At 44.2% G+C, this 18,175-nt stretch overlaps 1 pseudogene; it reads right to left on the bottom strand.

Annotated features, from left to right (window-relative positions):
- The window catches only part of LOC134758934 (olfactory receptor 7E24-like), a 31,617-nt pseudogene that overhangs the window by 10,993 nt on the left and 2,449 nt on the right, over window positions 1-18,175 (bottom strand).

The following is an 18,175-nucleotide window of genomic DNA, read 5'->3' as shown; positions in this document are numbered from 1 at the left end:
GCGAGATGTAGAAATACCAGCCTAACAACTTTTTGCAGTGACTCCTGACCTCGATGGGTGGTTTCTTGCACAGCCAGTACAACTGCAGCTCCTCGCAGCTGTGGCACAGCTACTCTCCCATCTGGTAACTGAATCCATCCTTCCTCCATCACTAGTCCCTCTACCTGGAGAAAGTCCTTTACTTCTTTAGAATAAGCAGGTCCAAGATCAGGTGCTTGAGGGAGCAGAGGAGCTGTGACTGATGCCTGGAAAGGGGCAGATGCTGCTTTTCGAGCCTCTGAGTCAGCTCGGGAATTCCCCAAGCCCACCAAGGTGGAAGCTCGCTGGTGTCCCCTGCAATGCATAACTGCCACCTTGTGGGGTTTCCATACTGCTTCTAATAAATGGAAGATTTCTGGTTGATATTTTCTGCCTTTTCCCCCAGAGTTCAATAGGCCCTTTTCTTTCCAGCATGCTCCATGCACTTGAAGGGTTAAAAAGGCATACCAAGAATCAGTGTAAGTGTTGACAGTCTCACCCTCACTGAGTTCTAAGGCCCGAATGAAAGCAATGAGTTCAGCTTTCTGGGCTGAAGTGGCCTGGGGCAACGATCTGGCTTCAACAACAGTGTCCAGGGTTATCACTGCATACCCTGCACCTCTCTCTCCTTGGGGGTTGAAGAAGCTGCTCCCATGCACGTATAGTTCCTAGTCTACTGATGCCCAAGGCTGGTCCCGGATGTCAGGTCTGCTAGAGTCAACTGAGTCCAACACTTTTACACAATCATGCTCGACAGGGCTCTCTGATAGCAGGAGCAAGGTGGCAGGGTGTAGGGTGTTACAAACTTCAATGGTTATACGGGGATTTTCACAGAGCAAACTTTGGTACTTGGTGAGTCTGGCATTCATTAGCCAATGATGTCCTTTAGTATTCATTAAAGTCACCACAGCATGGGGGGCCTTTATGTTCAGGTTCTGCCCAAGAGTCAGCTTCTTTGCTTCTTGTACTAGCAGGGCAGTTGCTGCCAAGGCCCTCAAACACAGGGGCCATCCTTTACAGACCCCGTCTAGTTGTTTGGAGAGGTATGCCACCGGCCTCAGCCAGGGCCACACAGTTTGGGTTCAAAGTCCGGCTGCCATCTTTTCTCTCTCTCTGACACATAGGATGTAAAAGGCTTTGTCAGATCAGGTAGCCCCAGGTCTGGGGCTGACATAAGTTTCTCCTTTAACTCATGAAAGACTTGCTGTTGTTGGGATCCCCATTCAAAAAGTTCCCGGTCCCCGCCCCATTGGTGACCTCATACAAAGGCTTGGCTAATACTGCAAAGTTTGGGATCCGCAGTCTACAAAACCCCACAGCTCCTAAGAATTCTCTCACCTGCCTTCTGCTCTTAGGCTCTGCTAGATTACAAATGACCTGCTTTCTTTCTGATCCTGGGCTGCGTTGCCCCTGTCGGATAGTAAATCCCAAGGAACGTACCTGCTGTCAGCAGATCTGAGCTTTCTTCTTGGACACCTTACACCCACAGTCCTCCAGGTGTCGGCGTAGGGCAATCCATTCCCTTGGCGCACCAGACTGCCGTGGGGTGTCCCAGCAAAAGCTCATCAACCTAGTGGAGCAACGCGCAGCCTAGGTCTCTGGTGGGAAACTTCTGGAGGTCTCGAGCCCACGCCTCCCTGAAGATGGTGGGGGAGTTCTTGAACTCTTGGGGAAGCTCGGTCCAAGTGTACTGAGTAGTGACACCTGACTCTGGATCTTCCCACTGAAAGGCAAACAGCTTCTGGCTCTCCGGGGCTAATCTGATAGGAAAGAAAGCGTCTCTCAGGTCCAAGCAGGTGAACCAGCTGTCCTCGGCTGGCAGCAACCCCAACAATGTGGACAGGCTAGGTACTGTTGGATGGAAAGTCAGGGTAGCTTGACTAAGCAAGCGCAAATCCTGTCCCAGCCTGTAGTCCTTGGTCCATGGCTTGGGAACAGGCAGGAGGGGAGTGTTCCGTGGAGACTGACAAGCAACTATCATACCCAAAGTTCTTAGGTGCTTAAGAAGGACCTGGATACCTTGAAGAGCTTCTCTGGGGACCGGGTCCTGTTTTTGCCTAAGCGGCTGGGCCCCAGTCTTAACTGGCCAACCCTGGAGGGTTGTCTTCTGCCTGTACTCTTGGCCACCGCTTAGCCAGAGCTGGTCTTCTCTCTTGGCCTGGCTCAGTTCACAAAAGTCTCCATTCCTCCTCTTGGGGGACCGTAAGGGTCATAATGACTCCCGTGGCGGGTAACTTTAGCAGCAAAGAGCTGTGTTCTGTCAAAGAGAGATCAGCTCTCAGCTTGCTAAGCAAGTCCCTTCCCAACAAGGGCAAGGGACAGTCAGGCATGCACAAAAACTGATGACTCACTTGATGTCCTCCTACAGTGCAAGTCCCAGGCAAGCAGAAAGCTTGCTTTGCTGAAACCCCTGTGGCTCTGGTGACATCAATAGTCTTTATGGATAAGGGGGCGACCGGGGCGGTTACTAGCGAATGTTCAGTACCGCTATCTACAAGAAAATCAATGTCTCTACCCTCGACTGTCATTCTGACCAGAGGCTCTTTGGGGACACTTGAGCCCGGTCTCCCTCAGTCCAATAACCCTTCTGCCAGGTTGAGCCGGGCCCCTTCCTCCTTGTCCGGGGCCTCCTGCTCTGAGTCACCTTGTTTTCTTTTGAGCTCAGGGCATTTGTTCTTCCATTATCCTATTTCTTTACAATAAGCATACTAGTTACGCTGCAAACTCTGACAGCCAAGCTGAGTTTCTTTCCCAGGGCCCCCCTTCCCTTGCTTCTTTGGGGGGACAGCTCTGATTGCTGCAGCTAACAAACAGGTTGGCATTTCACCGGGCCTGACCTTCATTCTCTTTGAGCTTTCCCTCGCGGCTTACTGCATCCCTGTTTACAAACACCTGCTTAGCTATTTCTCATCAATGTGATGTATTCATCCCTGCAAGCCCAGCCTGCTTCTGCAGTTTTCTTCTAACGTCTTCCGCGCTTTGACGGACTAAAGCCATGTGAATCATGCGCTGATTTTCAGGGTTATCGGGATCAAGGGGAGTATACATACCATAGGCCTCACACAGTCTCTGGTAGAATTGTGCTGGACTTTCTTCTTTTCCCTGAATGACCTCAGAGACCTTGTTAACGTTTGTGGCCTTCTGAGCTCCCCTCTTGAATCCTTCCAAGAGAGCTTCCCTGTCTCAGTTTAGCCTTTGCATATCCTCTCTTTCATGTGGGTCCAACTGGGGGTGGGTTCCTGGTAACTGGGTCCTTCCATACTCTTGGGGGTTTTGATAATCAGCTGGTGCATGTTCCTCTAGCCACTTAGTTGCTAAGTGGAGCCCTCTCCGCCTTTCGCCTTTCATCTCTCTTAAAGAGTAACATGAGCAACTGGTGGCGATCAGCCCAGGTGGGGTTGTGGGTCTGGATAACAGTTTGGAGCAAATCAATTAGGGCTTGCGGCTTTTCGCTCTAGGACGGGGTATTGTTTTCCCAGTTGAGAAGGTCGGCAGAGGTGAAGGGCTGGTACACAAAAACATGCCTCTCCACCACGTGACCATCCTCCTCTCTCCCAGTATACCGCTGCTCTCTCAGGGGCATTCGGATCCCCGTTTTGGGTCGTAAACAAGCTGCCGAGGGAGGGGTGGAATGGCGCAATGTTACTTACTGCAATTAATAATCTCAATTATTAATTGATACTGATAATTATCAATATTAATAACTGATCATATAATTCTTAAAATCAATACCGATAATAATGATAATTCGTATTAAAGAGTTATACTCACGATAACAATAAATGATGAATATTAATGATTAATGACGCCTGGTCTTAAAGAGTGATATTGACTTTATTCATTAGAAAACTGTCATATTAGCTCCTAATAATTAACAGTAATATTAATAATCTGAACACTATTTTTAGCAATGATTTCTTAATATTAATATTAATATTGGTAATACATATTCATGTTAATAAATGAGGAAGAATTAATATGAATATTATCCCTAATACCTCAGTGGGTGTACACCCACCTGTGATATTGTTCCTAATGTCCAGGGAGGGAGAGAGCATGATATGACGTTCAATATCGCAGTAGGTGTACACCCACCCGGTGATATTGATCCAAATATCATCTCCAGGGGGTGGCGTATGACGTTACTCCCAAGACAGCAGTGGGCGTGCATCCACCCGGTGATATTCCTCCTAATATTCCCGGAAGAAGAGAATGCTATTACTCCCAGTATCTCAGGAAGTGTACACCTCTTCTGTGACATTGTTCCTAATATCCGGAGTGGGAGAGGGTGATATTACTCGCAATATCACAGGCTGTGTACACCCACCGTCTGATATTGTTCCTAGCAGCCAGGAAGTGAGAGGACGATATGACTCCCCATACAGCAGGAGGTGTACACCCATCCTGGGATATTATTCCTAATATCCACGGAGAGGAGAGGCTGATATGACTCCCAATATCGCAGGGGGTGTACATCCAGTCTGTGATATTGTTCTTAATATTCAAAGGTGGAGAGGTTGATATTACTCCCAATATCACAGAAAGTGTACAAACCCGTGTACTATTGTTGCTATTATCTAGAAGAAGAGAAGATGATATCACACCCCCATCGCAGGAGGTGTACACCCACTCTGTGATATTTTTTCCAATGTGCAGGGCAGGGGAGGATAATACTCTTCTTCATAGCACAGGGTGTGTACAGCCCCACTGTGATATGTTCCTTAATATTCCAAGGCGGAGAGGATGATCTTACTCCCAATACCGCAGAAAGTGTAGACAACCCCAGTGATATGGTTCCCATGATCCAGGAGAGAAGAGGATGATGTTACTTTCAATATCGCATGGGGTGGACACGCCCCCAGTGATATTGTTCCTAATTTCAACGTGGGAGAGGATGATACTACACGGAATGCCCCTGGGGTAAAAACACTCCTGTGATATTGTTCTTAATATCAAGGGGAAAGAGGATGCTATTACTCCAAACAGCGCAGAGGATGTGCACCCGTCTGTGACATAGTTGGTAATTTCCAGAGGCGGAGAAGATATTACTGACAATAACATGAGCACGCTGTGTGACCACCATGGATCGTCATATCCGGGGGGGAGAGGGGGGCGATGTGACACCCTGCATCGCAGGGGGCGCCCACCCCCCTGTGACGTGAATCGTCATATCCAGAGGGGGGTGATATGACTCCCCGCATCGTGGGGGCCTCACCCCCTTGCGATGGGGGTCCTAAGAGCCAGGGGGTGATAGGGGTTGGCTCTTACTCCCCGTACCCCAGGGTGGGGCCTCAACCCCTGCGATGGGGCTCCTAAGAGCCAGTGGGGGAGAGGGGCTGGCTCTTACTCCCCGTATCACAGGAGGTGTGTACAACCCCTGCGATATTGGGAGTAATATCATCCTCTCCCCCTGAATATAAGAAACAATATCACAAGAGGATGTACACCCCCTGCGATATTGGAAGTAACATCATTTTCTCCCCCTCCGGATATTCGGAACAATATCACAGTGAGTGTGTACAGCCCCTGCGACATTGCCGCTAGTATGTTCCTCTCCCTCCCAGGATAGAAGGAAGAATGTCACAAGGGGGTGTACATCCCCTGCGATATTGGCTGTAATATCTTCCTCTCCCCCGCTGCCCTTTAGGAGCAATGTCACACAAGGCGTGTACACCCCCGGCTATATTAGAAGTGATATCATCCTCTCCGTCCCTGGATATTAGGAACAATATCCCTAGGGAGTGTACACATCCTGCAATATTCAGACTAATATCATCCTCTCGCCGCCTGGATATTAGGATCAATATCACAAGGGTGGTGTGCACCCCCGGCGAAATTGGAAGAAATATCATCCTCTCCACCTTTGGATGTTAGGGACAGTATCACGGGGGAGGTCTCTGCCCCCCGCGATATTGGGAGTCATATCATCCGCTCCCACCCAGAATATTAGGAACAAGATGACCGAAGGGATGTACACCCACTGCGCTATTTTCAATAATGTCATCCTCTACCCCCCGGCTATTAGGAGTAACATCATAGAGGGGTGTGCACTTTCTGCGATATTGGGAGTAATGTCCTCTCTCCCACGGATATCGGGAACAGTTCTATTAATTATTAATATTAATAAATATAATAACAATTAATAGTAATCATCAATATTAATAATTACAGTAGAGACAGTAAAACTTAGTACGGATGAAAAACATTAACGGTTACTATAAATAATAGCAATATCACTATTAATAATAAAATAATGATATCACTAATTAATGTCACTTCAATCAATCATAAGTGATGTTGGTAATAAAACAATAATTAATATTAAGATTAATAACTAATATTAAAAGTGACATTAATATTAATAATTAATTTTAATCATGCATAATCATATCTTGAAAATAATCTTTAATGATTAATAATGTTATACTGTTAATTAATATTACCATTGATAATTATTAAGACTGATGTTTAATAATTCAGAATATTATTACTGTTAACACCGCAGAGGGTGTACACCTACCTGTGATATTGTTCCTAATATCCAGGGATGGAGAGCATGATATTAATTTTCATATCACAGTAGGTGTACACTCACCCTGTGACACCGATCCTAATACCCAGCGGGTAGAGTATGACATGACTGCCAACATAGCAATCAATGTACAGCCACCCGGTGATATCGCTCCTAATATTCACGGAAGAAGCGTATGATATTACTCCCAATATCGCAGGAAGTGTACAACTCTTCTGTGATATTCTTCCTAGTATCCCGAGGGGGAGAGGGTGATAATAATTCCAGCATCGCAGGCTGTGTTCACCCAGCCTGTGAAATTGTTATTAATATCCTGAAAGGGAGAGGATGATATTACTCCCCATAATAGATAGATATGACTCCCCATAATAGAGCAGGAGGTGCACACCCACCCTGTGATATTCTTCCTAATATTCAGAGGCCGAGAGGTTGATATTACTCCCAATATTGCAGGAAGTATACACCCCCGCGTGAGATGGTCCTTCATAATATTCCAAGGCGGAGGGGGTGATACGACTACGTATATGGCAGAAAATGGACACCCCCCAGGGATATTGTTCCCATGATCCTGGAGGGAAGAGGATGATATTACTTTCAATATCACAGAAGGTGGACACGCCCCCACTGATATTGTTTCTAATTGCAACGTGGGAGAGGAGGATATGACACGCGATATCCGAGGGAGTGGAAACACCCCTGTGATACTCTTCTTAATATTCAGGGAGGAAGAGGATATTACTCCCAACACAGACGGGTGTACACCCTCTGTACACCGAGGGTATACACCCGTCTGTGAAACAGATCATAATCTCCAGAGGGGGAGATGATATTGCTCACAATATGGTAAACAGGCTGTGAGTCCACCGCGGATCCTAAAAACCAGGGGGGGAAGAGGGGCTGGCTCTTACTCCCCGCATCGCGGGGGTTGCCTCGCCCCCCCGCGATGGGGGTCCTAAGAGCCAGGGGGGCAAAAGGGGCTGGCTCTTACTCCCTGCATCGCGGGGGGCGCCTCGCCCCCCTGCCATGTGAATCGTCATATCCAGGGTGCGAGAGGGGGTTGATATGACTCCCCGCGTCGCGGGGGCTCCTGTCCCCCTGAGAAGTGGATCATCTTGTCCAGGGTGGGAGAGGGGGGTGATATTACTCCCCGCGTCGTGGTGGGCGCCCTCCCCCCTGCGATATGTATCGTCTTGTCCAGTGTGGGAGATGGGGGTGATATTACTCCCCGCATGGGGGGATCGCCCGCCACCCTGCGTTGTGGATCCTCGTATCCATTTGGGGAATGGGGGGTGATATTACTCCCCGAGTCGCGGGGACGCCTGCCCCCATGCGATATGGATCGTCATATCCAGGGGAGAGAGGGGGGTGAGATTATTCCCCGCATTGAGGGGGGCCTCCGCCCCCCTGCGATGTGGATCCTAATATCCAGGGTGGGAGAGGGGGGCGATATTACTGCCCGCATCGTGGGGGGGTTATTAATACGTTACTCCTGGGAGATTTTCTCTACTGCCACACTTGGTTGACACCCTGTGACATTATTTTCCGTATTTTGGGAAGATGCCACTGTTAAAATCACAGGAGGGATACACCCTGCGATGTTCGTAATATTTTAGGGGAATGTTAATCCTGATTTCACAAGACTCTGTACCCTGTTGTATTATTCATAATATCCTAGCGGGACAATAATAAGAATGTCACAATGTGTGTACACCTTGGAGTGTTATTCTTAGTCTCCTAAGGGGAAGTTAGTTTATTGTCACACGGTGTATTTTCCCTTTGATATTATTGGTAATATACTTGGGGGATGTCACTCCTTATGTCACAGGTTTTCTACACCCTGTCAAATTCCTTGTATTGTTTTTAGAAGATGTCACTCCTCATATCACAGAGGGTGTACACTCTGTGATAATATCGTCATATTCTAGGGAAATGTTACTTTTAATGTCACAGAGGATGTACACCTTGTCAAATTTTTCGTTATAGTTTTGTGGGATGTTACTGCTAATGTCACACGGGGTGTACACACGGTGATATTACGTGTCATATTCTCTAGAAATATTACTCGTATGTCACAGGTCCTATACACCCTTTAATATTCTTCGTAATATTGTAGGAATAGGTGACTACTAATGTCACAGGGCGAGTCGGACCTGTCATAAAATTCGTAATATCCTTGCGGGAGTTCACTACTAATTTCACAATGTGTGTACACCCTTTGATATTCTTCGTATTATCCTAAGGAGATGTTACTACTCATGTCCCAATGCAGGTACATTCTCTGATATTCTTCATTATATCCTAGGGGGATGTTACTTCTAATGTCACACGGGGTGTACTCCCTGTGTTCTATTTTGTAATGTCCTAGGGCAGTTTTATTTTTAATGACTCAGGGGGTGTACACATTGTGATATGATTTGTGGTATTCTAGAAGGATGTTACTCCTAATGTCACAGGGGTGTAAACCCTGTGAGAGTATTCATAATTTTCCAGGGGTCTATACTCCTAATGTCACAGAAGATAACACCCAGTGACTTTATTCGTAATATTCTAGCGAGATGATACTCCTAATATCACAGGGGGTGTACACCCTGTGGTATTATTCTTACTATTCTCGGGGGATGTTACTCTTAATGTCACACGTGTGTTCCTTCTGTGATATTATTGAAAATATGCTAGCTGGATATTACTACTAATGTCACAATGCGTGTACACCTTGTGATATTATTAGTAATATTCTGGGGGGATGTTACCCCTAACGTTACAGGGGTGTACACCGTGTGATATTGTTCCCAATATTGTAGGGGGATGTTACTCCTAATGTCACGGGGGGTGTACACCCTTCCATATTATTTGTAATCTTATAGAGAGATATTACTTAAAGTATCACAGTGGGTGTACACACATGGGGTACACCCACTGGGATATTATTTCTAATATCTTCGAGAGACATAACTCCTAATATCACAGTGGGCGTACCCCATGTGTTTACACCTGTGATATTATTTGTAATATCCATGGTAAACATTACTGCTAGTATCCCACAGAGGGTACACCCTGTGATATTATTCACCATATCTGAGGGAGGTATAACTTTTAATATCACAGTGGGTGTACACATATCGTAGAAGTATATTATTCCTATTGTCACAGGGGTTTCACATCCTGTGAAATTATTTGTAGTCATCCAGGGGGATGATTATCGTAAAGTCGCAGGGTGTGTACACCCTGTGACATTCTTCTTCATATTCTAGGGGGATGTGACTCCTAATGTTGCAAATGTGTACACGCTGTGATATTATTCACCATCTACTAGCTAGCTATTGTTACTAATGTCACAATGTGTGTACACCTTGTGATGTTATTCGTAATATCCTAAGGGGATGTTCCTCCTGTTGTCACAGGGGCTGTGCTTTCTGTGCTATGATTTGTAGTATCCCAGGGGATGTTACTCCTACCATACAAATTGAGTACACTTTGTTATATTATTCATAATATCCTAGAGTGATGTTACCCCTCATATCACGGGGGTGTTCCTCCTGTGATGTTATTCTTCACATTCTAGGAAGATGTGAACCCCTAATATCACAGAGCGTGTACAATCTGTGAAGTTATTCATAATAGTTTCGGGGGATGTTACTCCTAATGTCACACTTGGTGTATAAACCGTGATATGATTTGTCAAGTTTTTTTGGATATGTTACTCCTAATCTCACAGGGGCTGTACACCCTGTGATATTATTCATAATACCTTAAAGAAATATTACCACTAATATCACAGGCGGTGTACACTGTGTGGTATTATTCCCGATGTTGTAGGGTGATGTTACTCCTAATGTTACAGATGGTGTTCACACTCTGATAATACTCGTCATACCCTAAAGGGATGTTACTACTGATGTCACAATGCAGGTACACAATCTGATATTATTTCTTATATCCTCGGGCAATGTTGCTTCTAATGTCACATGGGGTGTACACTTTTTGGTATTATTCATCATATTTTAGAAAGATGTTACTCCTAATGTCACAGAGGTGTACACCCTGTGAAGTTATTCATAATAATTTTGGAGGCTGGGACTCCTAATGTCACCCGTGGTGTACAAACAGTGATATTATTCGTAATATTTTATGGAAATGTTACTCCAAATGCCGCAGGGGCCTTACACCTTGTAATATTATTCATCATAACCTAATGAAATGTTATCTCTAATGTCACAGGGGGTGTACACCGTATGATATGGTGCCCAATATTGTAGGGGGGTGTCACTCCTAATATTACAGGGGGCGTTCACACTGTGATATTTGTAATATCCTAAATGGATGTTAATGCTAGTGACACGACCCGTGTACATCCTCTGTATTTGTTCGTTATATCCTCGGGGGAGGTTTCTCCTACTGTCACATGGGGTGTACTCTGTGATATTATTCAGAATATCCTAGGTGGATGTTACTCCTCGTGTCACAGGGGCTGTGCATTCATTTTGTGATGTTATTCACAATGTCCTAGAAAGATGTTACTCCTCAGGTCACAGGGGATGTACACCCTGTGATATTATTCATACTATCCTAGGGGATGTTACTCCAAATGTCACAGAAGGTGTACACTCTGTGATATTACTTGCAATGTGCCAGGGAAATGTACTCCTAATGTCACAGGGCATGTGCACCATGTGTGCACAGCCCCTGTGATGTTATTTGTAATATTCTTGAGGGATGTTAATCCTAATATTCCATATGCTGTTAACCATGTGTGAACACCTTTGTGGTATTATTCCTAACATACTAGAAAGATGTAACTCCTAACATCATGTGGGGTATAGGCCATGTGCGTACACCTTCTGTGATATTATTCATAACATCGTAGGGAGATACTACTCCTAATTTTACAAGGTGCATACATTATGTGTGTACACCCCCTCTGATGGTATTCGTAATATTCTAGGGGAATGTTGCTGCTAATGTCACAGGGAGAGTACACCATGTGTATGCAACCCTGGTAATATTATTTCTAATATCTTGGGGGGATGTTGCTCCTAATGTCACCTGGAGTGTACAGCATGTGTGTACACCTTCTGTGATATTCATAAATCACAGAAAAAGATTATGCCTAATGTAACAGGATGTGTACGCCGTGTGCATCAACCGCCTTTGATATTATTCGTAATATACTAGGGGGCTGTGACTTTGAATGTCACAAAGAGTGTACAAAATGTCACAGGGTGTGTATGCCTCATGATATGATTCCTGATATCCAGAAGGATGTTACTCCTAAGGTCACAGGGGGTGCACACACTTCGATAATATTTGTAGTCTTATAGGGAGAGTTTACTGTAAATCTCACAGTGGGTATACACTATGTACACTATGTGCAGACTCACTGTGATATTATTTGTAATATCTCAGATACTACAGAGTTATAGCTCTCTGTGTTATATTAGAGTTATATCTAAGACAGTACAAATAATACCACAGTGGGTGTACCTCATGTGTGTACACCCTGTGATATTATTTGTAATATCCATGGTAAACATTACATCTAATATCACAGAGAGTGTTCTCCCTTTGATATTTCTCATACTCTCATAGGGAGATATTGCTTTTAATGTCACAGTGGGTGTACACCATGCGTGTACATTCTGTGATACACCTTATATCCTAGGGAGATATCTCTCCGAATATCAGTGTGTGTACACCTTGTGATATTCTTCATATCCTAGAAGGATGTTACTCCTAATAAGACAGAGGGTGTACACCCAGTGATGTTCTTCGTAATATCCTAGGGAGATGTTACTCCTAATGTCACACGGGGTGTACACCCATGATATTATTCCTAATATTCTAGGGGGATGTTACTTTTAAAGTCACAGGGGGCGTACACCCTGTCAGGTTGTTCATAATATCCTAAGATGTTACTCTTAATGTCACATGGGGTGTACACCCTGTGATATTACTTGGAATATCTTATGGGGATGCTACTCCTAACGTCACAGGCTGTGTACACCCTGTGATGCTATTCGGAATATCCACAGAGATGTTACTTTTGATGTCACAGACAGGGTCCACCCTTTTTTTTTTATCATCTTAGGGAGATATGACTTCAAATATCACAGTGGGTGTACACCCACTGTGATGTTATTTGGAATACCCTAGGGAGATATGACTTTTAATATCACCGTGGGCGTACATACTATTTGTGTACACCTACTGTGATATTATTCCTAATATCCTAAAAATAAACAGGACTCCTAATATCACAGTTGGTGTACACACCGTGATAATATTCATAATATTCCAACAGGATGTTACTCCTCAGGTCACAGGTGGTTAATACCCTGGGACAGTATTCCTCATATTCCAGGGCAGTGATACTCCTAAAGTCACAGGGTGTGTACCCCCGTGATATTATTCCTCCTATTCAAGGGGGACGTTACTCCTAATGTCACAGGGATGTACACCCTGTGATATTATTCATAGTATACCAGAGGGATATTAGTACGAATGTCACAATGCGTGTACACCTTGGCATATTATTCGTAATATCCTAATGTCACAGGGGGTGTGTTCCCTGTGACATTATTCCTAATATCCTAGATGGCTATTTCTCCTAACATCACAGGGTGTGTACACCTTGTCATATCATTCATAATATCCTAAAACTACGTTATTCCTCATGTCACAGAGGGTGTTCACCCTGTGATATTATTCGTAATTGTTTTGTGGGATGTTACTCCTAATGTCATACGGGGTGTACACAGAGTCACACAGTGCTATGACGTGTAATATTATATAGAAATGTTACTCGTAAATCACAGGGGCTGTACCTCCTGTGATATTATTCGTCATATTCTAGGGGAATGTTACTATTGTCACAGGGGGTGTACACCGTGATATTACTCGTCATATCCTAGCAGGATGTTACTACCAATGTCACAATGCGTGTACACCCTGTGATACGATTTATAATATCCTAGAGATGTTACTAAGGTCACAATGCATGTACACCCTCTGATATTATTCATCATATCCTCGGGGGATGTCACTTTTGTCACACGGGGTATACTCCCTGTGATATTATTCATAATATCCTAAGCGCTTGTTACTTTTAATGTCACCAGGGGTGTATATCATGCATATTCAACACCTGTGATACTATTCCTAATATCCTAGGGGCATGTTCCTCCTAATGTCACATGGGATGTACACCATGTGTGTACACCTGCTGTGATATAATTCATAATATCCTAGGGGAATGTTACTCCTGATGGCACAGACGGTGTACACCATGTGTGTACACCGCCTGTCATTACTCGTAATATCCTGGGGGGATGTTTCTTTCAATGTCACAAAGGGTGTACAAAAATATCACAGAAGGTGTTCACCTTGTGACGTTATCTGTAATACCCTGGAAGGACGTTACTCCTAATAGGTCACAGGGGTGTACACCTTTTGATATTATTTGTAATCTCATAGATATGACTTGAAATATCACAGTGGATGTACACACATAGTGTATACCCTGTGATATGATTCATAATATCCTAGGGAGATACAACTCCTGATATTACAGTGTGTGTACCCCGGGTGTGTACACCCTTGATGTTAGTCGTAATATCCAGGCTAAAGATTACTTCTAAGATCACACAGTGGGCATACCCTGTGATAATTTTCATCATATTATAGGGAGATATTGCTTCTAATATCACAGTGGGTGTACCCCTTTTGTGTATACTGTGTGATGGTATTTTTTATATCCTAGGGAGGTATTACTCCTAATATCACAGTAGGTGTTCACCCTGTGTTATCATTCTTATTTGACCTTGCTGCCTTTTTGAACCCACACTACAAAGGAATGGAACAGATAAGATATTGAGATTAGACTGTGCTGCTGTGCGGCCGCCGCAGGACACCTTTCATATCCCTGTTTCTCAGGCTGTAGATGAAGGGGGTCAGCATGGGGGTGACCAGTGTGTACATCACTGAGGCCACTGCACCCTTTCTGGGGGAAGATGACACATCCGAACTGAGGTACCCTCCAACGCCTGTTCCATAAACTCAGCAAACAACTGACAGGCGAGATCCACAGGTGGAGACGGCTTTATACTTCCCACCTGATGAAGAAACCCTCAGAATGGAGGAAACAATTTTAGAGAAAAAGGGTCCCCAAGATGGGAAGAAAACCAAATATGGCAGCAGGGAAATACATGATTATGTTAATGGTGAAGGTGTCACAACATGCAAGATGGGGGAGTTGAGAAGGGTCACAGAAGAAATTAAGAATTTCCACATCCTTGAAGCAGGTCACTTGTAAGGCAATCAAGTTGTGCAGCTGGGAGTCTAAAAGACTGAGGAAAAAAAAAAAAGACAACAAAACTAGAAAGCCACAGAAACACGGGTTCATGATGGTGAATGATATAGAAGGTGACAGATGGCTACAAACCAGACATAGGCCATCACACTCAGGAGCATGTCTCTCTTCCATGCCTCCAAAAATGGCAAAGAGAGACATCTGAGTCAGGCAGCCTGCATAGGAGATGACTGCTGTGAGACTGGATGTCCACAATCATCTTGGGGACCGTGGTGGAGGTGAAACCGATGTCAGGCAAGGACAGGTTGGAGAGGAAGAAGTACATGGGGGTGTGGAGGTGGGAGTCAGGGCTGATGGCCAGGATGATGAGCAGGTTCCCCAGCACCGTGACCAGGCACATGGACAGGAACAGCCCAGCAAGGACCGGCTGCAGTTCTGGATCCCCTGAGACTTCTAGGAGGAGGAATATAGAGACATCTGTTAGATTCTGTGGGTCTGCATAGTTTGGACACCTTTGCCTAGAAAAGAGGGTTGAAAAATGGGAAACAAGTAAACCAACACCTGGCATTGTGTCTGCATTTTGAATAGAAGCAATTCACAAGTAATGTTTTCAGATTTCAGAGCAATCCACACTCAGCAATATTTTGCAGTTCCGAGAGACTCAATTGTCTTCTAATGCTTTCATCATTGATTTCTGTGTTATTCACTTCTTGCTGTACACACCTGCCTTAGAGACACTAGATTCAAGAATGTTCCAAGAACCAGATCATCATACGTAACAAATTCGTAACTGCTAGAAAATACAGCCTATCTTTTCCGAAGAAAACTATGTAATAAAACCATTCTCTTCACTTGAAGAAAAAGGTTATCCTAATTAAAGGAAATTAAGAACTCAAATATTTTATTCTACTAGATTGATGAATTCCCTTGATTTAGAACATTTATAAACACTGTAGAACAGCTGAGACCATGTCATCTGGAAATGAAATTAAAGTTGATAGTTCATAAGCAGAAAATAGTTCCACATGCCAGTTAGGTCCTAGTGATTTCATCATTATGTTTTCTGACTTTTCTCCTTCAAGAGAGTAATTGCTTACTCAAATCGGTGGGTCTGGTTTTAAAATTCATGGAAGCTATAACTCCTGTCCTTAGCTTAGGTGGACTTAGAGTTTTCATCAGAAAGTTTGGCCAGATGCGGTGGCTCATGCCTGTAATCCCAGCACTTTGGCAGGCCGAGGAGGACGGATCACGGGGTCAGGAGATCAAGACCATCCTGGCCAACATGGCGAAACCCCGCCTCTACTGAAAATACAAAAACTTCGCCCGGTATGGCGGTGCGCGCCTGTAGTCCCAGCTACTTGGGAAGCTGAGGCGGGAGAATGGCTTGAACCTGGGAGACAGAGACTACAGTGAGCCGAGATCACACCACTGCACTCCAGCCTGGGCAACAAGAGCAAAACTCCGTCTCAAAAAACAAAAAACAAGAGGAATCAAGTAAGTCGAAGTCACACTTATGACAGCCAATTTTTGTGAACCAAGGAAGTGTGAATTCAAGAATTCACATAGATGTTGACTTTGGCTATCTCCTATGTGCCAAGCAAGATATAGGCTCTAGGGAATTATTAATTCAGCTTATTAAATCTCCCAGTTCTTTTCAATACAGAGAATATTTACATGAGAAAACTTAAGTTAAAAATATGTTACAAAAACTACCATTAAGTGATGTTGTCTCATTTATGAAACCACCTAATTGCTTTAGGCATCTTTCAAAAATTTCAACTTATCCTGAAGTTTCAATTTACATACAGAATATCACCCACATTTTTGTTATTTTTCAGTTTCCTCTCAATGAATGGAATCATCAAATTTTTATCCTTTTTTTTTTTTTTTGAGATGGAATCTCGCTCTGTTGCCCAGGGTAGAGTGCAGTGGAGCAATCACAGTTCACTGCAGCCTCGACCTCTGAGGCTCAAGCGATCCTCCCACCTCAGCCTCCCAGGTAGCTGGGACTACAGGCATGCACCATGATACATGGCTAACTTTTATAAAATTTTTTGTAGAGATGGGGCCTTCCTATATTGCCCAGATTGGTCCTGAACTCCTGGGCTCAAGCAATCCTCCCGCCTTAGCCTCCCAGAATGCTGAAATTACAGGTGTGATTCACAGTGCCCTGCCTCACTGAAACTTTTAAATCATAAAATTATCTGCATTCTGTACGTTCCTTGAGCACATAGACACACTTTTTCATCAATGGGGACACATTCCTACTATAAGGCTGAGAAAAGAGAAGGGAGTTCAATACTTACTGAATAAATGTAGGCATAAACCTCACTACCTGTTTCAAAGGCCTCATTATTTTCTTCTCTAAGACAAATACAGTCACTTTGCAGTCATTTACAGATTTCTCTTTAAACAACCCTGAGCCTAGAGATAGGGGTAAGTGTTTGGACTCTGAGTTGAGAAAGAATGCCATGCTTACCTTGTACATGCTGTAGCACTGCTGCAGCACCGAGCTATAAACCTTGTCCTGCACACACGAAAACACAGCACACATCTCAGTTCAAGGGAAAAACAATGTCTACTGGATAGATGGCAAAGGTACACTGACTCTTGGCCAAACAGGATAATGTTTACAAACTTGGTGCCACCATAGTCGTGTGCTGAAAAAAAGTGTTTGCGTTCTTTTTTTTTTGAGATGGAGTCTCGCTCTGTTGTCCAGGTTGGAGTGCAATCATGCAATCTTGGCTCGCTGCAACCTTTGCGTCCCCGGTTCAAGCGATTTTCCTGCCTCAGCCTCCCAAGTAGCTGGGATGACATGTGAGCGCCACCATCCCTGGCCAGTTTTTGTAGTTTTAGTAGAGACAGGGTTCCGCCACATTGGCCAGGCTGGTCTTGAACCCCTGACCTCAAGTGATCTGCCTGCCTCGACCTCCCAAAGTACTAGGATTACAGGTGTGAGCCACCGTTCCCAGTCAGAAGTGTTTAAACTCTAATTTGTGAATCAGTAAGCCTTACTTTAGGAGGGCTTTCAATATAGATGAGGAATAGAAGGTATTAGTGAGATAGGGTGCATATACATTTTAAAAAGATTATGCTCATGTAAATGATAAACATAAACCTTTGCTATATACCCCGAGAAACTTCCGCAAAAGCCACCTAGTTTAAATCTGACCAAGGAAGGCATTCAACATACTCAGCAATACATTTAAATAAATAAATAAATAAATAAACAATGACACGTTACCAACAACTCCTCCTCTTGATATTCAATAACTGGTTTTCCATCTTTACTGTTTTTCAATTATAGGATTCCGAACAAC

The sequence above is a fragment of the Gorilla gorilla genome, chromosome 6 (assembly GCF_029281585.2).
Source record: "Gorilla gorilla gorilla isolate KB3781 chromosome 6, NHGRI_mGorGor1-v2.1_pri, whole genome shotgun sequence".
Classification (NCBI taxonomy): domain Eukaryota; kingdom Metazoa; phylum Chordata; class Mammalia; order Primates; family Hominidae; genus Gorilla; species Gorilla gorilla.
Note: the sequence above shows the minus strand (reverse complement) of the source record. Positions and strands in the feature narration are given on the sequence as shown.